Raw genomic sequence first — 27,044 nt, 5'->3', positions numbered from 1 at the left:
ACACACACACATGCAAAGTTTCTATAAAGTAAAGAAGCCATGGGCTGAGAAGAGCCCAGAGATCTGGGATCATTGTCTTTTATGTTATTGGGAGTGAGAGTTGGAGACACTGAAGAAAAATCTGCTACCCATAGGTAGAGAATTCCACTTTCTTTTTCAGATTGTGTTAGGTACATTTTCAGTTCAAGTTAACCATGATTCTTTCTGAGAGTCTCACTAGCTCTCCAAATTCAGACAAGGAGCATTTGAGAAAATTGAAATAAGCCAGACACAGAATGACAAATACTGTGTGATCTCACTTATACATGGAGTCTAAAATAGGAAAACTCATGGAAACACAGGATAAAATGGTGGCTGCTAAGGGCCTAGCGGTGGGGGAAATGAGGAGATGTTGGGCAAAGGGTACACATTTCAAAACACAGGATGAATAAATCCTGGAGATCTAAGGTACAGCATGATGCCTATAGTTAAAAACACTGTATTGTATTCTTGAAATGTGCTAAGAAAGCAGATTCTAAGTGTTCTCATGACAAAAAGAGAGAGAGAAGGAAGGAAGGAAGAAAAGAAAAACACCAACTATATAAGGTGATGGATGTTATTTAGTTCATTATAATGATCATTTCATAATATGCATGTACATCAAAATATCAAGTTGTACTTGTTAAAATAAAACGTATACAACTTTTATTTGTTGATTTTATTTCAATTAAAAAAAAAACTACATGCTGTGGGAAACTGAGAAGAAAACAGAAAATATAAGGAAATAGAAACTTATTTAAACCACTTCTGAGATTGCAAATTTTTTAAAGTCTTTAAAGAGCAAGTTAGCAATATAAAGAACTTGAAGATGCTCATTTTCCATAATAGTTCTGTTACTAGGTGTATAGCCTAATAACAGCCTTCCCTGGGTGGCTCAAAGGGTGAAGAATCTGCTTGCAGTGGAGGAGACCTGAGTTCAGTCCCTGAGTCAGGAAGATCCCCTGGTGAAGGGAATGGTGACCCAATCCAGTATTCTTGCCTGGAGAACTCCATGGACAGAAGAGCCTGGTGGGCTATGGTCCTGAGATGTGTGTGCTGTGCTTAGTCACTCAGTTGGGTTCAACTCTTTGCAACCACATGGACTGCAGCCCACCAGGCTCCTCTATCTATGGAGATTCTCCAGGCAAGAATACTGGAGTGGGTTGCCATGCCCTCCTCCAGGGGATCTTCTCAACCCAGGTATTGAACCCAGGCCTCTCACATTGCAGGCAGATTCTTTACCATCTGGGCCACTAGGGAAGCCCATGGGCTACGGTCCTTGGGATCACAAAGAGTCAGATATAACTGAGCAGCTAACACACTAGCCTATGCCATCATTTTTCAAATTGTTGATTACAACTCATCAAGAGATTGCCAATTCAATGTAGTAGATCTCTGTGTGGGTGCGTGCCTGGTAAGTTGCTTCAGTCATGTCCTACTCTTTGTGACCCCATGGGCTGTTAGCCCACCAGGCTCCTCTGTCCATGGGATTCTCCAGGTAAGAATACTGCAGTGGGTTGCCATGCTCTCCTCCAGGGGATCTTCCCAAATCAGGAATCGGACCCTCATCTCCTACAGCTCATGTGCTGTTTACCACTGAGCCACTGGGGAAGTCTTAGTGGGTTTCTATCCACTTTAATTTACCCACAACATAATAGAAAACAAAACAACAGCACAAATTTTATTCATATTTTCATATGTATGTGCGTGTACATATGTATGTGAATGTAGAAAAGGTAAAGGTAAGTATCTTTCCATATTCAGGTATGCATGCATATAGGCAGGTCCTGAGTCACAAAATAAAATGTATTTGTTTATGTGGGATTATAGTACAGAAAGTTGAAATACAATTTTCCTGGAGAAACACTCCCATGTAGGCACATGGATATGACATGTAAATGTTTACAGAGATGCTTACTGAATCATTTGCTATAGTCATGGGTAATGGTAAATAATTAGATGTCCTTAAATTAAAGATTGGTAGAGAATTATTATTAGACTTGACCACATGCTACCAGTTAATAATCCAAATAAATGAACTAGTTTCTTATGAACCACATTATAATACTGAACACAAATAGCAAGTTGAAAAAGTATATGTATAAAATTTATGAAATGAAACATAAGATAAATAATATCACATAACTTTATAGATAGATGTATAGGGTGTGAATCTATAAAAAAAAAAATGTATACATGGTGAGAATACAAAGGGCTTCCCAAGTGGCTCAGTGGTAAAAAATTCACCTGCAATGCAGGACACACGGGAGATGTGGGTTTGATCCCCAGGTCTGGAAGACCGCCTGGAGGAGAAAATGGCAACCCAGTCCAGTATGCTTGCCTGGGAAATCCCATGGACAGAGAAGCCTGGTGGGTCAATGGGGTCACAAAGAGTTGGACAGAATTGAGAGACTGAGCACACACCCACACATGCAGGATACAAAATGGATACAAAATGCTCCAGGTAGTAGTTACCTCTAGCTTGGTTATCTTTATCCAGTAAGGACAGCAGGTCATAGTTGGGATAATTAGGAATCAGCTATAATACAAAATTATATTTCTTTCCAAAAAGGAATATAAGGAATATATGGCAATATTATATTGGCATACCTGAGTGTTTGCAATGTCTCACAAATAATTTTTTAAATGAAATTAGATGAACTAGGTTTAGAAACTGTTACTGGAGCAAGAGTAGAATTATAACTAGTTATAATTATGACATCTGTATTTAAATACACTAATAATGCAATAGAGAAACTGATACATCCCCAAGAACACCCAACATATGCCCATGTTATGATTGCTGTGTTAAGATGGAATAACTTTAAATTTAACAGAAAAAAAGACAGTGGAAAGAACTTCCCAACTGCAAAATTAGGAGACTTTAGAGATTTAAAGGCAGATGGAAATTGACTAAATTTCAGACTTACATGTGTTATCTTAGCCAGGGGTCAGTTAAAATAACCAGCTTCTTCCTGAAGTGCCTCCACATATCTGTGAAATGTTAACTCCAAAAATATTTAAGTAGCTATAAAAATGCTAAAAATGGGAAAACACCTTCAACTCACATTGTCATCCATGGTTTTGCCAAATACTTAATTTTCCTTTAGGCTGAAATGTTTACCAGATGAATGATTCCAATCACAAATGCAGACTATTTAGAATGTGGTTGCACTCTCCACAAAAATCCTACTTTAGCAGAAAGTAGTATTTTTCAAACCACTGCCATATGTTAGGGCCAAAGGCTATTTGTAAATTAACTGTTTTGTATTTTTACAGAAGCACTTTACCTACATGTAAAAGGAAAATGAGCAAACTCATAAATTAGTGCTTTCATGTTCCACAAAGAGCTCAATGCAAAAATACACATTTATTATATCAGCAGAGAGAGAGATTTTGTCTTTACTTTTGTTTGCTATTAAAAGACCACCCACACTTATAAGAAAATCCATAGTGCACCAATTTGTTATATAAACTCATTTGATCAGTTGAGCTCCTTGGAACTTAGCTACCTGTGGAGGAAAAACTCTGAGGTGATCCCTGGTGTATCAGATTTTTATGTAATTCTTTTCCCTTGAGTGCGGAAAGAAACTGAGACTTGCTTTTCGTCAACCGAATATGACAAAAGTGATGGAACAGTCACTGTGATTACATTCTGTTACAAAAGAATGTATCTTAGGAGGATGTGCCAAGAGACATTCTTGGATTTAAAGGCACGGCTGCCATGTTGTAAGATGGTCTGTAAGGACATCTCTAAGAAGGTATAGGAAGGGACTGTAGTGCCCTTTAAGAGCAGTGGGCCACTCTCAGCTAAGCAAGTAATAAGCAGGGACCTCAATTCTAGAATCACAAGGAATTCGACTGAAACCCACAAGAGGTAGAACAAGTATTCTGAGCTTCAGAAAGGAACAGAGTCCTGGTGATAAATTGATTGCAGTCTCATTAGACAATGAGCAGAGAACCACTTCTACTCTGCCTGGACCTCTAATCCACAGAACTGTGAGGTAGTAAATTTATGCTGTGCTAAGCATCTAAGTTTGGGTAATCTGCTATGCAGCAATAGACAACTAATGCAATTCCCCTTCTGTGAAAAAGCTAGGTTATCAGTGTCCTCAGTTCTGAGTGTGCATTCCACTTACTCAAGTTCTCTTTAAAAATTAAAAAAAAAAAATGCAAGGGTTATATGAAAGTCTGAATGCCTCCAGCAAACTGACTGATCAGAATTTTGAGAGATGAGGCTGAATACTAATTTTTTAAAGATTCCCAGGTGATTCTGATGACACTGATTTGATCCCTAAGATCCTTTTTAGTTATAAATACCTGTATAAACAACATTTGGCATTCATAGGCTGCTGCACTTACTTCCTTTCATCTCTTTGTATAGTAAATCACACAGGATATTTGCAGTAGCTCCAGAGACCAATTTTTAAAATATGGAAATGGGTGTGCTTGATAAATATAATCTATCTTTGGCCATCTTCCAAGCCAATATGTCCTCAACCAGGGTAGAGTTATTTGCTTTCCCTCTTGGAGAAGTAAGGAAGGAGGGAGGGAGGGAAGGAGAAAAACACATACAGACAGAAATACACAGATTTTAAAGACCTACACCAAAGGTGGCTACAAATAAGTTTGGGGTGTGGGAGAACAGGTGCATCTTAATACTTTCATTTTTCTTATATCTAAACCCCAAACGTTCTCATCTCAACTCCTGTTGGACAAAAATCCTCATATTTTCTACTGACTATTTTTCATGCCAATACCTGAGAAAAACTCTGTTCCTCACCATCATCAATCTATAAAGAGAGAGGAAAATATAGGGAAGGAGAGTAGAAACTAAACCTTCAAGAATGCTCACCTATAAATTAAAGTTCTATCTTACTTATATTTTAAAAGTAATAGTCCAGTGGAATAGAGCCAGAGAGTTTTTCTTTCCTCCATTCCCTTTTAATTTATATTTTCCCAAAGCCAAGACACTATGAAGAAAATCTGTAAAAACTGTAGGGCTAGATGAATTGATTTTTGGTTTTTGTCTTCAAAGAAGAGGAATAACCAGAGCAGACAGAGCATCAGATGGTAACTTATCAGGGCACGTGCCTCAATTAATGATCTTGATTTGATGCAGTGACCTCTATAACCCTGGTTCGGAGACCCATGCTTGTTGAGTTTTTAAATGCAGCTATAAATCCTGAATAGATGGGTCATTCTGGGTTGCCCTCTTTTTGAATAGGGTCAAATCACTTTCCTGGCAGATTTCCTTTAGGCTGATTTATTATATTGCTGGGAAAAAAAAATGAATGCATGAAACTTTTGTCCCTTTCTTCTAATCACTATCCCCATGAAGCATTCATAAAATCCATGCATGGTGACTGAATGAGTCATTAGGAGTTCAAAAGGCAGCCTCCTAGAAATTCAAATGGAACATTTCTTTTATGAATGCAACAATAAACCACAAAAGTTAGATGGGAAGTAAATATTTTGCAGTCTCATCTTCAAAGTCAAAGAATTCTCAGAGATTCTTTTTTCTCTGTTTTTAGATTTCAGGTCAATGGCCTGAGATTAGGAATCCTTAAATAGCTGATGTTTCAAATAGAAAGTTGGGTGGGTGTTTTCTATTTCCCTTCTTCTTTCTCTTTCCAGCACTACTCTCTCCCCTCACCTCCATCCCAAGACCTACTATTAATCTGTTCTGTGGTAGTTGCTTTTGGAGCAAAGGTTGACCTTCAATCAGCACTCGTGCTCTTTTAATAAGACTCTTTATTGTATTTCAATCAACATTTATACTCTCAATAGCTCTAATAATGACTTCAGGTTGGGGTCTCACATTTCAAATTCTGATTGGGCTGCCACTTGACACTTTGATAAGGGGATATCGTCTGTCACTTGCACTTCTTTTCTGCTTTATAAATATTTATGTTCAATTTAAATCTCTGCTGGCTACACTTACCTTTTTCACTATGACACAGAATCTAACATCTCTCCCCAGGATATTCTCACTGAATATTGAACTCATTATAGGAATAGTGGATATGACATCATTTCTCTTATAATAAATCCAACCAATCATACCGTATTTTCATTGCCACTAGAACATTCAATTTCCTTGATAATAGCTTTAATTGTTGCTAACAACAATATGCTTTCAGAGCTCTTCATTTTCATCAGCAACAGAATGATTTGTTTGTCTCCTTTTCCAGGAGTAACCTTTCCCCCAGGCGCGGGGTGGGGAATGTTACTTCAAAACCATGAAAAATGCATTGGGCATGCCTAGGGAATAGAGGAGGGGGCAACAGAGAACAAGATGGTCGGATGGTGTCATCAACTCCATGGACATGAGTCTGAGAAAACTCTGGGCTATAGTGAAGGGCAGGGAAGGAAGCCTGGTGTGCAGCAGCCCATGGGGTCACAGAGATGGACAGGACTGAGCAACTGAACAACAATAAGGGAGTAGAGAAAAATGTACCAAATGGAACAGTAAAGTCTGGAGTACGTGGTTACCTTCCCTAGATGAGGACTTTGCTTTTACACTTCAGAGTCCCCTCATCCGTAATGAAAATTTCTGCCTTGGTAACTAAGCTAAAGTTTCTCCACTTGCATGATAGTGATTTTACTGGCACACAACAAATCCCTATGCTATTACAAGTACACTTCTCTCCCTTCATCTGTCCTCATGAAAATGGTCAGAATATGAGGGAAAGAATGGTATGTTCTAACACCTCATTGGTCAGTTTGCTCACTCACGTCAATGGACCTATGTTTACCTATGAATCTGAACAATGAATTAGATCAATGACGAGGAACTGTTTTTTATGTGCAATGTCTCAAGTAGAAAAAGTATAGACACTGATTTTTGGAAGCAGTTGCATATATCTGTACATATACCTTTTGAACTGTGGTGCTGGAGAGAACTCTTGAAAATCCCTTGGACTGCAAGGAGATCAAATCAGTCAATCCTAAAGGAAATCAGTCCTGAATAATCATTGGAAGGATGCTAAAGCTGAAACGCCAGTACTTTAGCCACATGATGTGAAGAATTGACTCCTTGGAAAAGACCCTGGTGCTGGGAAGGATTAAAGACAGGAGGAGATGGGACAACAGAGGGTGAGATAGTTGGATGGCATCACCGACTTGATGGACATGAGTTTGAGCAAGCTCTGAGAATTGATGATAGACAGGGAAGCCTGGCATGCTTGCAATAAAAGAGTTGGACATGACTGAGCAACTGAACTGAACTGATACCTATACCTACACCTACTTCTATGACTACCTGAATCTATATTGATATCTTTCAGAAATAAAACATCTGTAACTGCAATTGATAATTATTTTATGTTTTGAAATTAATAAAGTTTCTTTTAGCAAAAATTTCAGAAAATGCATTACTAGTCTTTGAAATAGCATCTTCTATTAATCTATAAATATTCAATGTTAGGGAAAAAATCCAGCGATGTAAACAAGCTAAAGGAGTGGATATAGTTATTAGAGTATGAGAGTTCAGCTGCACAATAGGATTTCAGCTCATTATTGACTGTGATATTTTTGCAAAACCAATGCCTGTGGCCAGTGATCTTTCTTTTGACTGGCCCCAAATTAAATCTGTTATTTCACTAACACTTTGATGGTTATTACATTCAATAGTTACACCTAACACACCTGTAAAGTCTTCTAATTTTTTGTGAAATATGGTCTTCAATCCCCTTGTCTGTAGACGCAAAGGAGCTTTCTCTTAGCACTGTGTTTCATTTTCACTTTTTTTTTTTTTTGAAGATTTAAAAGAGAATTTTTTTTTACAAGATTTTTTTTAATTTAATTTTATTTAACTTTACAATATTGTATTGGTTTTGTCATATATCAAAATGAATCTGCCACAGGTATACATGTGTTCCCCATCCTGAACCCTCCTCCCTCCCCATACCATCCCTCTGGGTCTGTATCAGACTGGATCACAAAGATTTTTTTGTATTTTTTGTTGGTCTAATATTCACATTGTCTGAATCAGAACTATCATAAGTTCAGTTGGTAAAGAATATGCCTGCAGTGCAGGAGACCCGGGTTCAATTCCTGGTTTGGAAAGATCCTCTGGAGAAGGGAAATGTCAACCCACTCCAGTATTCTTGCCTGAAGAATCCCATGGACAGAGGAGCCTGGCAGGCTACTGTCCATGGGGCCATAAGAGTCAGACATGACTTAGTGACTAAACCATCACCATCATCTTCTGAGATACTAGTACATATGTTGCTCAGACAAACAGAGAAAGTAACTGCATAAAATTCACTGAACAATTCTACTTCACTCAAAATTCATTCACAAAACACAAATTAATTTCTATCTATGCTCTTAATTTCTATATATGCTAGCTCAGAGAGAAATCCTGACCTCCTTATAGACTTACCTCCCATTTATCCCTATTTGTAACATTACTCTGTTTTATTTTCTCAGAGTACCATCACTATATAAAATAAATATAAATACATTCATTATCTGTTTCTGTTTGAGAATGTTAATTTGTCAAGGTTAGAGATTTTGTTTGTCTTTTTCGTATTCCTAGCATATAGTCAGTGCCCCTCAAGTATTATTTGAATGAACAAATACTTTTTTCTTGTCCCTGAGATGATGTCTCCGGTCAAGTCTCAAGACATGGTAAGTCACTACTTGCGCCTTACTGGAGGATATGGTTGTAAAAGATAAATGAGATATTATAACCACTTCTACTTTTAAGGCAAGCTATGTCATTCTGGTGGTAGATCAGCTCCAGGATCTTGACAGAAAAGCTATTTTTAACATCATAAATTAAAAAACGTTCAAACTGCACTGATTTGCCAGGCACACAGACCTCTCAATATCTGTTAACAATGAATCTCTAATTTCATTCTTGGAGTTTTTATAGCTGTAAAAATAAGTTAACATCACATACTGCAAAAGTAAGTTAAGCTTTATTTTTGTCAGAGGAATAAAATCTCAGACAAATCATGTTTCATGAAAAAATAGTTTGCAATTTATTGAGTATACATAAAAATATATCCAGGGACCCTGACTTTTTCACCCCGCAATATGTGCTAGACATTTAGACAATTAACTTTATATTTGAATCTCAGAAATAGTCCTACTTTAGCAGAGACACAGATAGTAGACAAATTATGGACTTCTTAGAAAGCCAGAGTCAGAACTTAACCCAAGCCTACTCTTATAAAAAAAAACTGAAAACAAGAGATAAAGACCCTGATTATTTGTGTTTATTATTTAATGGAGTTGTACATGTGATTTCTTTTTTCATTTGAAATAGCTATTTGATTTTGTACCCTATTTTGTATTTATAATTTTGTATTTTTTCCTTAAGGAAAGCCATTAAAAATATTATGAACTTTAGGCCCCAGAAAAACCAGACCTGCCCTAATCATGAGTGTTAAGTTTGGACAGAGATAGCAAGAGACTTGGGAAACCAGTTAAGCCCTATTTTATCACTCTTCTCTCTTTCTACTCACGCTGCAACATGGCATTGTTTTCTGACTTGCTGAATCTAGGTTAGTTTCCCTTTCTGTGTTCTCCCTAGTAACCATTTCTTCCTGTATCACTACATTTTCACAATTTATCTTATATTACTTCTCAGGTGCTGAGTTAGTGAAACCTGAAAGGCACGCTGTCTGACATGCTTACCGTTTTATCTTCAGTGCCGAGTTCAACAACTGACACAAGGCAGGTATGCAAGGACTCAAATGAATATGCACTGATAAGTAAATGTCCTTCTTTCTCCCTAGACACACTCATTCAGTTCTTGAATGTCCCATGTACCTTGTTGAAAACAGAATTATTTTTATTTAACCTGTTTCATAGTATTATACACTTATTAAAGAACTGAGCCCAAAATCTCTAGATTTAAACACAAATGCAGACAGGAAATTCACACACTGTTCATGGGAACAGTCAAAGCAAAAGAAAAAGAAAACTTCCGAACATAGCAGCATGGATTCAGATATCACTAAAAAAAAAATAGTACTCTCATTTTACCAATCAACACAAATTTAAAAACTTACTAAACATACATTTACAAAAAAAAAAAATTCTGTAGAACAAAATATATTTCCTAAAGAGTAAAATGAAATTTATATAGAGACCTTTCATTTCATGATAACTCCCTTTGTCAGAAATCCAAAGTAGATCAAATGGCCCCAAAAACTCTGTATCAGGAATTCAAATAGATCACAGGGTCAACTGGAAAATGAAGATTGAACAATCTTAACTTTTTGGCTGCTCTTACGGGAGTAGCATAAATTTTTCATGGCAGCTTGCAAGACAATTTGATATGTTTCTGTAGTTGCTTCATTCCTCTCTAGATTCTACTGAATCAATACTTGTCCAATATTTGCCTTTGGTTTCATACAGTCATAGAAATATGCAAGGCAGGGTTAGATGGAACCTTAGAGATGATCTAATTTAAGCTCCCACACTGAAAAGTCCTCCTTAGCCAGCTTGAAAACCAGTGAGGGAACCTCTCCAGGCAAACTTCCAGACTTGAGGCAGTTCCAATTATTGGAAAGGGTGTTTATTTTGCTTCATTTTATTTTTGATTTTCTTTTAGGTTTCATCAATACCTGCCTTCCTAAAAACTACTTCTCCTAGATATTGTTTTGCCTGCAAACAATGCAAGATAAATATTCCCTTTTGCTACATGACAGAGCATCAGTAGTACAAGATGGCTAACGGGGCTTTCTTGGGATTTCATTCATCCAAATGGCACCAGTTTCACATTGTATATAGACTGATTATCTGAAACAAGATTGGCTTAATACACCTTAGACTACACTGTTGGATGTGGTTATTTACTGTAGATGAGCTATGAGAAAATGAGCCAGATGATTAACAAAGTTTAAGGGAATTATGCTACCAAAATAGTGTGCATGTGCATGCATAAGTTGCTTCAGTTGTGTCTGACTCTTTGCAACCCCATAGACTATAGTCCGCCAGGCTCCTCTGTCCATAGGATTCTCCAGGCAAGAATATTGAAGTGCGTTGCCATACCCTCCTCCAAGGGGTCTTCCCAATCCAGGGATCAGACCCATGTCTCTTATGTCTCCTGCATTGGCAGATGGGTTCTTTACCACTAGTGCCCCCTGGGAAGCCCCCACCAAAACTGTAACCTATGATTATCAATCCTAAAAAGTAAAAATTGTGTTTTCTTAATCTTGTACTGAAGGATATAGCCCCTCAAGAAGGGCATGTTTTCTAATTCCCCTCTAAAATACAGACTTAGAGGTTAATGAATAATGAAGAACTTTTTGAATGACAGAACAAGAGTAAGAAGCTTTCACTATTCCTGCCCAGCAGATTTGATCATTGTGGTTTACCCTTGACTACCCTTAAGTTTCATATTCTCTCTTTTACTGAAAATGGAGTTTAAATATTCTTTCTTACATTTTATATATTAGATGCTTTAGCATTGAATGACATTTTTAGTCTATTGGTCTTTAGATCACATAAAATTATATCTGAACCTGCAGGAAAGGACAGGCCACCACTCAGATTTCTTTGACTTTGTGTGGATAGAGCAACTATATACAGTTTTGAAGCTGAAGGAGGTGGTATATGCCTTTGTTGTTGTTGTTTACTTGCTCAGTCCTGACTGACTCTTTGTCACCCTATGAACTGTAGCCCACCAGGCTCCTCTGTCCATGGAATTCTCCAGGCAAGAATACTGGAGTGGGTTGCCATTTTCCTTTTCCAGTGTATGTACAGATATTGGGAGAGCAAATGTATAGATCACATGATGGTCTGCTACTGGCTGACCCCAAATCTACTTTCTCATATTCCTTTATTAAACAAAAATGGTCATTTAAAAATAACAACAACAACTTTTAGCAGTGTTTTTGCTGCCCAGTTAAACACAGATGCATGCACAGACACATTTTTCAGTCTTTGCACACAGAAATGTGTTCATGTGATGGAGTTCTGGCCAATGAGTTTTAAGTGGAGTTGTTATATGAGAATGTATGGACATCACTTTAAAGGGAGTAATGATACAGCTATTATATTTATGCTTTTCCTCCAATTGGCTTTCTGAAGCACAGCTTTGATATCTGGAGTTTCACCTGTTTACTTGGATCATGAGGATAAAACACACAACACAGGAATGGTGGAACTGAGAGTTGGAAGAAGACTGTGTTTCTGATGGTTTCGTGAAGCTGCCATAGCTACCTTAGAGTGTTAATGCCTACCTTTCTTTTTGTGAAAGGATAAAACCATGAGCTGTGAGCCAGTTTCTTGGAAAAGAAGTGTCCTGCTCACACCTGATGATCACAACTCCTCACACAGTACTTTTCAATTGTTCAAAATAATCTCTCATGGTATTTCTAAATAATTGTTTCCTTTTCATCTTTGAACTCAATGTTGGTTTCCAAAGATTTCAAATGCATGTATTCTATCTAATTTCATTTAACTAAGCATATTATAAATAAAGTTACCATAAATTACTGCAGATGGTGACTGCAGCCATGAAATTAAAAGACGCTTACTCCTTGGAAGAAAAGTTATGACCAACCTAGATAGCATATTCAAAAGCAGAGGCATTACTTTGCCAACAAAGGTCCATCTAGTCAAGGCTATGGTTTTTCCAGTGGTCATGTATGGATGTGAGAGTTGGACTGTGAAGAAAGCTGAGTGCCAAAGAATTGACATTTTTGAACTGTGGTATTGGAGAAGACTCTTGAGAGTCCCTTGGACTGCAAGGAGATCCAACCAGTCCATTCTAAAGGAGATCAGCTCTAGGTGTTCTTTGGAAGGAATGATGCTAAAGCTGAAACTCCAGTACTTTGGCCACCTCATGCGAAGAGTTGACTCATTGGAAGACTCTGATGCTGGCAGGGATTGGGAGCAGGAGGAAAAGGGGATGACAGAGGATGAGATGGCTGGAGGCATCACCAACTCAATGGACGTGAGTTTGAGTGAACTCCGGGAGGTGGTGATGGACAGGGAGGCCTGGCATGCTGCGATTCATGGGGTCGCAAAGAGTCGGACATGACTGAGCGACTGAACTGAACTGAATGCTGTTATTTATATATCATGTTTCATTATTTTTCATGAATTATTTATTAACACTGAATAAGTTTATAGACAATGTACTAAGTGGGAAATGGATATGGGTCTAGGAATATAAAATGTCAATTAAATTATAAACATATAAGGAATAATCATGAAGGAAAACTCTCTCACCTTGTCTTCTCAAAAGGTATATGTAATCACAAACTTATAACTGAATTTGGGATAATTACAATTTCAGATTATTTGATTATCTATTTCCTTATATTCACACAGTTCAACAACTAAACAGTTGTTAGATATCTGAAGGTCTTTTTTCCATAATGAATAAAAAGGTTTTATATTGAATAGTTCAATTTCCTGAAAAATGTGATAAAAGAAAATGATAACCAGACAAGCATTTGTGATTCCAGTTTTGTTTTCCTTTATAAAACATTTTATGGTCAATGTTCAAGAGATATCATTTCATATCACTAACAATATTTATATTGATACATTTTCCTTTGAAGATAAGATCTAACCTTAAAAGCGATGTTGAATGTGCAAGAAGGCATTAGACAGCAAAGCTCAGGCGGCAAACTTATTTCTGATACTACCCCATTCTATGTTCTTGGGTAACTCTTCCCATTGCCTGGCTTTATTTTGCAAAACTACAAAATGAGGAAATTTAAATATAATTTTTTATTAAATCTCAAATCTAATACAATGCTTTGAAACAAAAATATGATATAAACCATATGTGTAATCTTAAATATTCTTATAGCCACATTAAAAAAGATAAAAAAGAAATAGCTATAATCAATTTTAATGTTATACTTTATTTAACCTAATGTATCCAGGATAGTATTATTTTAGCATGTAACCAACACAAAATAATTTTTTTCTCAACACAAAATAATTGATGAGATATAGTCAGTCTACTGTCTTTAAAATGTGATGTGCAGTTTACACGTACAGCGCACCTCAATTTGAACAAGTAACATTTCAAGTATTTAATTGACAGATGTTTTGGGCCATGATATTGGACTGCATAGGTCTCATATAATCCATAAACTGGTCTACGAATCTATGAAAAATCCCCTACATTTTTGTGTTTAGTGGAAAGGAGTAGAAGAAGAACCAGTGGCTGAAAAACTCCAATGATGTTTCCCTGAACTCAAAGAACAACCTAACAGAGGGGATATTAAAAACATTTAATAGTCAGCAGAGCATGAGTACTGACAAATCAAAATAGAGAGTGGTCCCTTCAGGACAGCCATAATTTAAATAATCAGTCAAGAATATATGAATACAGGATGCATATAAGCCAAGCTTGTGTATCTTTCCAAAAATCTCAGTCACAACTATTATTGATTAATCCTATGATAACTATTTGCCCCAATATACACTATTCTTTTCGTGAAAAAGTCCTATATATTTTCATTTGCTGTAATCTAGGAGACAGTCAAGGATGGGGAAGCCTCGCATGCTGCAGTTCAAGGGTCACAAAGAGTCCCACATGACTGAATGATTGAACAACAAGAATAACTTATAAAGTCGAGGGCACATAAAATACAGTGCTTCTCATTCTACATGAGAAATATTTGGACTGACATTGTAGTAGTAAGGCAGGCTTTGACATCTCATTTGTAAATAATTTTACAATAATGTGATATTAATTCAAAAAATGTGGAGGGAGTTAATGAAAATGGGTATTGGGACTAAAAACACATCATTATTGCATCACTAAACATAATAAGGCCTCTTGATGAAAGTGAAAGAGGAGAGTGAAAAAGTTGGCTTAAAGCTCAACATTCAGAAAACTAAGATCATGGCATCTGGTCCCATCACTTCATGGGAAATAGATGGGGAAACAGTGGAAACAGTGTCAGACTTTGTTTTTTTGGGCTCCAAAATCACTGCAGATGGTGATTGCAGCCATTAAATTAAAAGACGCTTACTCCTTGGAAGGAAAATTATGACCAACCTAGATAGCATATTCAAAAGCAGAGACATTACTTTGCCAACAAAGGTCCGGCTAGTCGAGGCTATGGTTTTTCCAGTGGTCATGTATGGATGTGAGAGTTGTACTGTGAAGAAAGCTGAGCGCCGAAGAATTGATGCTTTTGAACTGTGGTGTGGGAGAAGACTTGAGAGACACTTGGCCAGCCAGGAGATCCAACCAGTCCATCCTAAAGGACATCAGTCCTGGGTGTTCATTGGAGGGACTGATGCTGAAGCTGAAACTCCAATACTTTGGCCACCTCATGTGAAGAGCTGACTCATTGGAAAAGACTCTGATGCTGGGAGAGATTGGGGGCAGGAGGAGAAGGGGACAACAGAGGATGAGATGGCTGGATGGCATCACTGACTCGATGGACATGAGTTTGAGTGAACTCCGGGAGCCGGTGATGGACAGGGAGGCCTGGTGTGCTGCAATTCATAGGGTCACAAAGAGTCAGACACGACTGAGCGACTGAACTGAACTGAACACAGTAAGGTATTCTATAAATACTTATTAATACAAATGAATAAATGTCTTCTGTAGAAACAACACCCCATAAGATTTATCAAATGTGGTTCTTACTAGATGCCTTTCACCAATAGCATGGACATTAAGAAATGTTTTCTCATGGTGTAACATTTTTACCTAATGGCATCTTGATTTATATATACTCTTTCATAAGTAATAATTGACAGTCACTAACCCCTCTTGCTTCTGTTAGGTCCATACCATTTCTGTCATTTATCGAGCCCATCTTTGCATGAAATGTTCCCTTGGTATCTCTAATTTTCTTGAAGAGATCTCTAGTCTTTCCCATTCTGTTGTTTCCTCTACTTCTTTGCATTGATCGCTGAGGAAGTCTTTCTTATCTCTCCTTGCTCTTCTTTGGAACTCTGCATTCAGATGCTTATATCTTTCCTTTTCTCCTTTGCTTTTCGCTTCTCTTCTTTTCACAGCTATTTGTAAGGCCTCCTCAGACACCCTTTTTTCTTTTTTGCATTTTGCTTAGGCTGAAACTCCAATACTTTGGCCACTTCATGTAAAGAGATGACTCATTGGAAAAGACCCTGATGCTGGGAGGGGTTGGGGGCAGGAAGAGAAGGGGAAGACAGAGGATGAAATGGCTGGATGGCATCACCGACTTGATGGACATGAGCTTGGGTAAACTCCAGGAGTTGGTGATGGACAGGGAGGCCTGGTGTGCTGCGATTCGTGGGGTTGCAAAGAGTGGGACATGACGGAGCAACTGAACTGAACTGAACCCCTCTTGCAATAATTGACTGATTAATAGATATTTGAGCTATTCTAAACTGGATGGAAAATTAACTGGGTCGCTGGCTATTTTTTGACCTCAAAGGTAGAAAATACTACAGAAGAGAGAAAAGTTGATGGAACTGTATGAAACCTTTGGGAAATAGTTGGAGGTATCCAGGTGTGAGAAAGAAACAGTAGCTAAGAACAAAATACTACCAAGTGACATATATAAGGAAAATTCAAGAAAGAACTTTCTAACTCTGCACTTCCTCTTCTCCTCATGGACTGCCTCATGCTAGTTCAGTGCAGTAAAGAAGCAAATGCTTGAAGCAATGGGGAAAACTTACAGGAATGTTGCCCTTGTGCTGGAGAGCACTGGACAAAAAAGTTTTACTTAGATTAGGTATCGTCTATTCAATCGACACCAGCTCCCCTTCCCCTACCACCTCCCTTAACATGAACTATACCATCAAAATATCCAAGGAACAGTATAGTACATTTGCATTTTTTTAAACTTTACTCTTGCCTAAGATACTTTACAATATTATTATAACCTTGATACCAAATACAGCAATAGCTTTATATTTAGCAAAATGACTGACCAAAAAGAAAAAAAAAAGAAAGAAAATTCTGCAACAAATTCTTGGGAATATAGGATAAAATACTGCCATTTTAAAACAAATAATTGACACAGGAAAGAAGAAATTCCTTGGTACAAGGAAAAATGAATCACAGAGATATAATTGGGCATACTAATATTGCAGCTGTTCCCTATAAGTGCAGAGATTTGGACCTGTGGGGAGGAAGTAGATGTTCCTTAAAGTTTATACAGAAATTGTGGAAAAGGTTTGGTTCTGCATGAGGCAAATTTGGGGCCCTCTATAAAGCGGAAAACCCATGAGGGCTTCACTTTCAATAGAAAGAAAGACTAGAAAAACCCCACAGTACAGAAAACCAATGAGGAAACACAAAAAGTGAAAGTGGGTCAGTCGTGTCTGATACTTTGCAACCTCATGGACTATACAGTCCATGGAATTCTCCAGGCCAGAATACTGGAGTGAGTAGTCTTTCCCTTCTCCAGGGGATCTTCCCAACCCAGGTATTGACTCCAGGTCTCCTGCATTGTAGGCTGATTCTTTACCAGCTGAGCCACAAGGGAAGCCCAAGAATACTGGAGTGGGTAGCCTATCCCTTCTCCAGGGGATCTTCCCAACACAGGAATTGAACTGAGGTCTCCCACATTGCAGGCAGATTCTTTACCAACTGGGCTATCAGGGAAGCTCATCACAATTAGAAATTTGGGAAGGAAAAACATAGGCACAGCTGGAATTTCAGGCTCACTGTTCCATGTACTGAGTTTAAATATACCATAGCTATTGGTCATTATAACCTGAAATTAGCATAAAACCTTGCCAAGGCTAATGACATTGCTGGTATAACTCTTACTATAAGCATTAGCAGAGTTGCACTGGAGTCATTTCCATAAATACAATAAAACGAAGTCCATTTTACAATATTACAAAACACTTAAGGAATATTTTTACCATGAATGACAATTCAGCAGACATAGCATGTAGGTAGCATAAAACCAAATATTTTTAAAATTTAAACAATAAACTGAATAAAGACTGCACAAAATATGTTTACAAATTTCATAAATAAAACGGTTTCATAAAAAGTATAAAAAACTAATTTGGATAAAGAACAGGAAGAGTTGAAAAATAAACAGAACTTCTAGAATTAAAAAAGAAAAGCTGGAAACATTTTTAAATTTTAATGTATGCATTAAATATTAATTAGACACAATTGAAAGTAATGTAAACTGGAAAACAGAATTGAAGAATTAACATATAATCCATTTTAAAAAAATGCATGAAACACATAAGAAAGAAAGAGGAAAGTCAAGATTTGCCATAAGGATATCCAAAGTCTAAAGTCTAAAAGAGTTCATAAATGGATGTTCGGAGCAATTTTTGTGAAGTAATTCATAGAGAGTTATTTTACACATTTTTCTAGAATTGACAATGGTCATAAATATCTAGATTAAGGAGCATAAAGAATCTTGATAAGTAAAAAATTATAAAAGTCAAAGGAATACATTATAATGAATTTACCAAATATCAAAGGCAAAAAATATTTTAAACGAAATCAGAGAGGAAAACGTAGGTTACATGCAAATGAAGAACAATCTCTCGGACAAAAACTTAATGACAATAGAGACTAGAAGACAATGAAAATAAAGAGAAAATAACATCAACCTAAATTATATACCCAACTATTACTTCTCATCAGAAAAGAATATTATAGAAAGACACCTGACTGGTAATATATTTGAATAAGACTGTCACAAAGTCTAAACAGAGTAACATAAATAACTTTGGAAGCCTGTAAGAAAATTTCAATAAACTATTTTTGAGTAGGGTATGTGAAACTGAAAAAAAGAAACAAACGGCTAATAGATACAGTGAGACGTTCATGCTCTAGTAATATGAAAAACATGAAACAAAACAGTGAAATAGCATTTGATACCAACTGGAATGACATTTTTTAAAATCAAATGCTAAAGATGTGAATAACTGGAATTATTGTGGGAGAGTAAACTGATATTGTTCTCCTGGAGATCAAACTACTTTAGAGATATTAAGGTTGGCCTAACATCCCTCCCTCTGTGTGGGAATAGCAATAAAACTCTTGCATTTTGTTGTAATAAGATGTATCAGCAGCTTTTCCTCTGTAATTAGAACCATGGTTAAACGGACTTGGATTTTTTACTTAAAAAGGGAAATGTATAAGTGAAATATCATAGTATAATCAGAAATGATAAACTAGGTTTAAATTTGACAACCTGGATAGATCAAAAAACACAAAGAAAATTTAGCAAAATCATAACATTTACAGTGAAATATCATTTATAAAAATATAAAATGCACAGAACAGGAATATGTTTTAATTTTACTATACAAATATCTAGAAAACATGTGAAAAGTATTAACAGAATGAAAGGAAATATATTAAATGCTTCAGAGCAAAGAAGGAGATAAAAATGAAGATATAGAATGAAGGAGAAAAATGATAAAACTAAAAACAGGATTTGAACAAAAGGTGTAGTACAATTCTGTGTACTTGAGGTCTAAAAGATAGTTTACATACAAACATAAAAGTGTATGTATATATTTTTATATATATATATATATGATACACAGAGAGAAAGAGAGGAGAGGAAGAGGCAAAATGAGAAAAGAAATTTTGTTTTCAATTTTGTGCTATGTTTTAGGTTAAAAAAAGTTTCAGTCATATCACTGGAAAACATGATTCTGACCTTAAGGATTTTGTATTGTACCTGAGCATAAAAACCAGCAATATATATAAAAGAAGTCCAAGGTGGGGAATTGTAAAGAACAAATTCCAAACTTAAAACTACATACTTCTGTGTTTCCCACAGCCTACCACAGCCTCCTAGAGAACACGGTTGCCCTGTGAGTCAGAGCTTGGAGTTTGAATCCCCACTCATTAGCTTGGGTCCCCACTCCAGTATTCTTGCCTGGAGAATCCCAGGGAAGGCGGGGCCTGGTGGGCTGCCATCTATGGGGTTGCACAGAGTCGGACACGACTGAAGCGACTTAGCAGCAGCAGCAGCAGCTAGACAAGTTGGGCTTCCCTGTGTCTTAGACAGTAATGCGCCTGCAACGAAGGACACCCAGGTTCGATCCCTGGGTTGGGAGGATCTTCTGGAGGAGGGCGTGGCAACTCACCCCAGTATTCTTGCCTGGAGAATCCTGATTTTCAGAGGGGCCTGGGGGCCTACAGTCCATGGGTTTCAAAGAGTTGGATCCAACTGAGTGACTAAGTATGCAGCACACTAGACAAGTTTCATGACCTTCCTCCCCAGGTGGCGCAAATGGTAAAGAATCCACCTGATGACACAAGAAATGTGGGCTGGGTCCACATCTTCGCATGTCTTTTTGGTGGGGAAGATTCCCTGGAGTACGAAATGACAACCTACTTCAGTATTCCGGCCTGGAAAATTCCATGGACAGAGGAACCTGGTGGGCTACAGTCCATGGAGTCACAACGAGTCAGACGTGGTGGAGCACAACAAGAACCACCACCAAGGTACTGATACATTATTGCTATTTATTACTTATTTTTATTTTTTGTATCAGTCCCACTGCCCAGCACAATGCTGGCATGGAGTAGAAGTTCAGTGCGTGCTAAGTGGATAAAAGATCAAGTAAATGGAACATAGAGAATCAGATGAACAGTGGTGTTCAACCAGAGCAGCATACTGGAATCATCCTCAGAGATATTGAATAATTTGTCTAGTGGGGGGCTCAGGCACTGGGTATGCCATGGAATGGTCCTGGCAGATTCCAATATGGAGAACCATGAAGCTAGAGTATGGTAGGTGTGGGCAGAAGAGATTATATAAACTTCAGAGCCAGGATCAATGACTAGCCTTTGCCTAAGGAAGAGGGAAAGAGAAGGAAATTCAAATAAAATTTTTAAAATTCAGATATAATCCATCTTAGAAAGGGATGACTCTCTCTAATTATGTCAATATTTTGAGGGAAGTGGAGTTGAAATCAGCAGTATAAGACACATGTGTCATATGACTGGCACTGTGCCTGATGACTAGTCTTTCCATCAGTCCTCCAAAGGTTATCTCTATTTTCAGGGGGATATAATTGTTGGCTAGAACTTTCCCACTTAAAGAGTAACCACAGGGCAGGTAGGGTTAACCTCACCTTGTAGCCTCTGAGAAACGCAGAATCTCAGGCCCCATGCCAGGCCTCCTGTATGATCACCTGCATTTCCCCTACTGAACAAGGCAATTGGTGTTCACAATAAAGTTTGAGAAATAGATTAATCGTTCTCTATCTTGGATGCTCACTGAAGTCACCCTGAAATCTAAGTTTTACAAAATTCTGATGTCTGAATGTGGGGACTTTTAAAACCACCTTAGATAATTCTGATGTGCAGCAGTTTGACAATCAATGGGCTAGAAAATTTGTATAAAATGTGTCAGGTCACACAGCTAGTAATGATGAACCTAGGATTCAATCCAAGACTCCCAAACCATTGTATCATGTCCCTTCCTGAATTATACCTCTTAGACTCAATAAACTTATAAGTGCAAATAAAAATGTCAACTAACACATTTCTGCATTTGTTATATTGTATATATGTACATACATTTTTATACCTTCTTCTCAATGGGAGTATAATGTCTCTGATGGTCACGACCATATTTTAAAATTATTTATATGTAAATGCCCTTATGCTCCAACATTCAGCACAGAGCTAAGTAAATACTGTTGCTTACTAAATACTGTTTGTTTAACACACATTGCTATTCAAACAATGAGATTGATGCTAGTTGTACCAAAGAAATACTTCTTTGCCCTTTCAAACTGAAGCTCAAATAGTACACCAGTACTTCCTTGGTGGCTCAGATGGTAAAGCGTCTGCCTGCCGTGCGGGAGACCCAGGTTCGATCCCTGGGTTGGGAAGATCCCCTGGAGAGGAAATGGCAACCCACTCCAGTACTCTTGCCTGGAAAATTCCATGGACTGAGGAGCCTGGTGGGCTACAGTCCATGGGGTCACGAAGAGTTGGACATGACTAAGCGACTTCACTTCACTTCACTCCACTAAATAAGAGAAATATTTAATCTTGTCTTCCTTATTATGATTGATGCATGCAAATTATTTTACTTTCAAGACAAAACCTGTCTATAATTTTTTATTGAAAGTGATAAAATAATGAGGGCTAAAATCTAAATTTCCTAATGTGTAAATGCCTGAAAATAAGCTTTATATTTATTCATTAGCTGTTACAGTGACTACCTCCCAAGATTATTTTCTGGTGTGGAATTAAACTTTACAAACAACCAGAACATCCCACTCAATAGCTAATTCACAGCAAGATTATTATCTTATTATAATAAATACCTGGATAAACAATATTTGAATAAGCGTAGTCCTGCTTTACAATTTTTTTTTTCCACTGAGAATAATGTAATCACTATTGTTTCATAATAATGTCTGGTAAAGAATAGAATGTGGTTTATGAAAAGAATTTGAATTATTTTTGTAAGTTATTCAGCAACAGATTTTCCTGTGCAACATTACAAATTCATCACCCTATAATCAGGTCTTAAAACCTCAGAGCAAAAGGTAAAAGTGAGCTGAAGTAAAAGTGCTAAGGTCAGAAGTTGTCACACAGAGTTACCCACATCATATTTAAAGGATATGGAAGTAAACACCAGACCTGAACATTTGCAAATATATTTGACTTGACAGAAGTGTTTCAAGACACTTTCCTGTTAACTTTGATGTGAATATAGTCAAGATTAGTGTAAGAAACACAGTAAACTCCTAAAGAATGAGGAAAAGACTTTCCTCTTATAATTCTTTTTCTTGAACAGTGATCTGGCAGCTCTTAAATATTCATTCATTCATTCCCCAGTTAGGAATTCAGTAATTAGACATTAAATGTTGAAAGGCTCAGGCCATCATGCTCAAACAGCTTGCAAGGCAAAGGGGGAAATCAGACAAGGAGATGAGAGTAATAGACAAGACTGGAAGCTCGGACTGCAGTAACCACAGGAGGGATGCCACAGAAACACAGAGAGTTCCCCATCTTGGTGGAGAAGTTGGAGTGGAATACTAAGGAAAACTTTTTTATTTTTTTACAAGAGATAACACAGAAATTTATTTAAAAGGCCAGTCTATACTGGACAGATACTTAGGTGACATGTTTCATTGGTGGGAGACTAATTTAGTTTTACACATAATAAGAACCACAGTGATTTTCAAGTTGTTCCATATGCAACCAAATAAGAAGACGCAATCTAAACCTGCAACTCAGGTGGTACAGGAACTTTGTTTTCAAGGCTGTGGTGCGCTAGAGGTTACAGCACCTTCTTTGCAAGAGAAACAAACAAGAAAAAGAACAAAAAAGTGTCTTTTGTTCTGGAATTTTTCACCTATGGAAATTCTAGTCTGAAAGTAGATGATAGTGTTTTTCTTACAAATTCTGTTTTATAATTCAAAATCTAAAAAAGTCCTAGATTAGAAACAGCATTAATCTGGGTCCGAGGCCCAGTTCTGTCTTTAGTTTGGCTAGCTAAAATGAGCAATTAGAGTTAACACTTTGGGCTTTAATTCCCTCATTGGTAAAGTTAAAGGATTTGTCTCAACCAGTGATTCTCAACATGGGGTACTAGGAAATGTCCAAAGATAATTGTGGTTGTCACAATGTCACAAGGATCTTGCTAAAGATCCTTGAATGCACAGGACACACCCCACAGCACAGAATGCCCATGGTACCAAAGCCCAGAAACCTTGACCAGAACCTTGTCTTTCCCAGAGGCATTAATCAGTGAGCTGGCTGTGACCTCTAGGAAGCACCAGCTGAGATGCAGTTAGCATGCTGAGTTAGAACCGACAAAGCCTCTTTCAGTCGAATGAACAGTCTGGAAAAGACTACCCATTTGAGGAAGCCTATCTTGGATGGAAATGAAAAAGTCCCTGAACCCTTAAACCACTTCCTTGCTCTGTTACTTCTGGGAGCTTTGTTGGGAAGAGCTGATGTCAGCTACTAGACTTGCATGGCCACTGGCTAGAGTCTGGCTAAAGAGGAGTGTGACTTTGACCTTAAAACCAAGGCAGATCCTGAAAAAATGAATTACCGCAGGCTTTTGGATCATCACACTCCTTGCTTCTGGGCAGTGAGTCCTTTCTTGTAGGGCCAACTCTGAAGAACTAAAAGGAAGCAAATGGCTCTTTTCCACCTTTAAAAGCGATAAGGTGCAAAGAATCATAGAGACTTATCTACTAGTATTGTAGTAGAGATTATACTAACTTCTCTTCGATGTGTAAACATACAAACCAAACTAAATCAAACCAACCAAACAAATAAAAACAAAGAACAATGGTTTTTCCTCTGGAGTTTCTGCATCACCTTGTTTAAATCTCCCAATAACCAAAGGAGTTTGCACATGAATAAATGTTCTCATTTTACAGAAGATGATGGAAAGAGGCTCAGTGTCCTGCTCAAAGTCAGCCAAAGTCAAACGGAAGGACAGGTATGGGATCTGAACCCAAGTCTGTCTGATCGAGCTTATTTTGTCAGAAATGTGTTTCCAGGAGTCTCTCTAATCCTCATATTCTTAACTGAAAAGATGGGATTTTAATGTCTGCTCTACACACTTCACCGGAGAAGGCAATGGCGCCCCATTCCAATACTCTTGCCTGGAGAATCCCCTGGATGGAGGAGCCTGGTAGGCTGTAGTCCATGGGGTCGCTAAGGGTTGGACAGGACTGGGCGATTTCACTTTCACTTTTCACTTTCATGCATTGGAGAAGGAAATGGAAACCCACTCCAGTGTTCTTGCCTGGAGAATCCCAGGGATTGGGGAGCCTGGTGGGCTGCTGTCTATGGGGTTGCACAGAGTTGGAATGACTGAAGCGACTTAGCAGTAGCAGCAGCTACATGCTTCACAAGGTTATCACAGAGATGCAACTATAGGAGGGAATATGGATGTGTAAACCATTGTAAACATGAGATATTTTAATAAGTATCATTAATAGTATTAAACAGCACTAAGAAATAGTATTGTTAATAACAACCATGACGTCTTGGTAGAAGTTCTTCACTCAGAGAGCTCTAGATCAGCTTTCACTTGTAGTGGCCATAATTGAACCTGGAGTGGGTGTACAACAAGAGTTGTCTTGTCCGTAAAATACCTGGTACCCTACAAAGCAGCTTGGTGGAAATGGCTCTGCACAGAGAGCAAAGAGGAAAAGTCAGGAAGCAGAGAAGGAAAGAAGGGAAGGAGGAAGGAAGGAAGGGAAAAGAGATGGGAGTGAGAAGAAAGGAAGAGAGGAAAAGAGAGACAGAGTTGCAAGTTCCTTGTACTGCCCAGGATCCTAAATTCAGTTTGTCCTTCCAGGACCCTCCTGTGAAAAGCTGTCAAGAACTGGTTGAGAGTCTTGCAGGTTTTGTGGCCCCTTTGCCTGGGTTAGAATCTCAATTCTACATTGACTATATATGTAATCTTGGACAATGCACTCAATGTCTCATTGGCCCCAGTATATTCATCTCAAAAATGAGAATGGTAAGAATAGTACATCACTGGGCCCTTGAGAGGATTAAGCTACTATGTATAAAAGTACTTAGGACAGTAACTGGCACATATCAAGTCCTCACAGCTTTCCTGTGTTCTGTATGGAACTTTCTATCAAACGAGACTAGGACATCATGTTTGTGAAAACTCCTTGCAAAGTGCTTGCATAATACACTTCATATGGATCTATAATATATTTAACCATCTGCATGATATTGTTCATGTAAATTAATGTTTTAAACTATTCTGAATGCTTCAAGGAAAAAAATGTGAGCTTTTTGTTTTATCTGTATTTCCTTTTCTCCCCTACTTTGTATTTTCAGAAGTGGAATAACTAAACCAAAGAGAAGGAGAAACTAAAAGCCCTTGACCTGGATGACTAAAGTGCATTTCAAAAGGTAGTATTCATCAGAGTCCCCGTTCACTGTACCCTTGGCAGCCTAGGTGAGAAATCTATGTTGTTCAGTCACTAAGTACTGTCCAGCTCTTTGTGGCCCCATGGACTGCAGCAGGCCAGACTTTCCTGTCCTTCGCCATCTCCCAGAGTTTGCTCAAACTCATGTCCATTGAGTCCGTGATGCCATCCAACTATATCATCCTCTGTCTCCCCCTTCTTCTGCCCTCAATCTTTCCCAGCATCGAGGTCTTTCTCATATAGAGAAATCTGTATGTTAGCTTTAATTAACTTTTTAGATTAATGAAACAAACCACACTCCCTTACCAGTGTTCTTACCATTTCCATGATATGTTTTATGAATTAACTTTACTGACTTCTACCTCTTTCTCTATCAGCCTTTTCATAATCTCTTTCCTTATGTATAATTTATATATGAATGATAATATCACTGGTCATTTTTATTTTTTTTCTCCAGCTTATCTGTTGCCTTTTATAAAGTCAATAGTTTTGATACAGACACAGATCTAAGACAAACACCTTAATCAGTATTTTTTCAAGTTTAGGCTTTGTGTAGCAGACATCATCCTGTCCAGGCTGTAGCCTGGGTTACCCTGGAGCTCTTCTGCAGATTTTTCCCAAAAATACCTGTCACTTCTCTGGCTAGAAATGTTCTCTTGTCATCAAAGAGCCTGTAGTCTGTAAGAGATGCAAACAAGGAGTCCATGGGAGTTATCATCCCTCAGTCCAAGATGGACTGAAGTCTCAGACTCCTCAAACCTCATGGAGACAATTCTGTAGACTACTCCTCACCGTGTCTCAGAGTGTCCCCAGATTAGTTGAGCCCCAGTCTCCCATAGCAATGATATGTTCATCAATACACATGCTATTGGCTCTACCTTACTTGCTATCTCACTTCCTATCTCTTTAGGTATTCCCTGGAATTCTCTCTCTAATAAACTACTTGTACACAAATCCTTATGTGAGGATCTGCTTCACAGAGAATCCAAGCTAAAATACTTGAGACTCATGAGAATATTTCAGCGGCTTCTTATTTTAATCATGATTTACCCCTTTCCTGAAAGTTATGATTGATATGGTAGATTGGTAACAATATCTACAGGAAAAATCAAGTTGAAGACAGAATTGAAAATTTCTCTCAGTCTCTCATTTAAAATCAAAAAATGACTTATGAATAGAGTTTAGTTTGATTTTGTTACTATTTCAATATGACAGTA

The 27,044-nt window shown here is 37.7% G+C and overlaps 1 long non-coding RNA gene and 1 other non-coding gene across 2 annotated transcripts in view; one reads left to right on the top strand and one right to left on the bottom strand.

Moving 5' to 3' along the window:
- The window catches only part of LOC123327555, a 1,360,034-nt gene that overhangs the window by 281,247 nt on the left and 1,051,743 nt on the right, over positions 1 to 27,044 (bottom strand). The gene's annotated exons all lie outside the window — the stretch shown is intronic.
- Positions 21,721 to 21,792, top strand: TRNAS-GCU. Its single transcript has one exon. It is a non-coding gene; the product is annotated as a tRNA-Gly (tRNA).

Source organism: Bubalus bubalis, chromosome 16 (assembly GCF_019923935.1).
Source record: "Bubalus bubalis isolate 160015118507 breed Murrah chromosome 16, NDDB_SH_1, whole genome shotgun sequence".
Lineage (NCBI taxonomy): Eukaryota > Metazoa > Chordata > Mammalia > Artiodactyla > Bovidae > Bubalus > Bubalus bubalis.
Note: the sequence above shows the minus strand (reverse complement) of the source record. Positions and strands in the feature narration are given on the sequence as shown.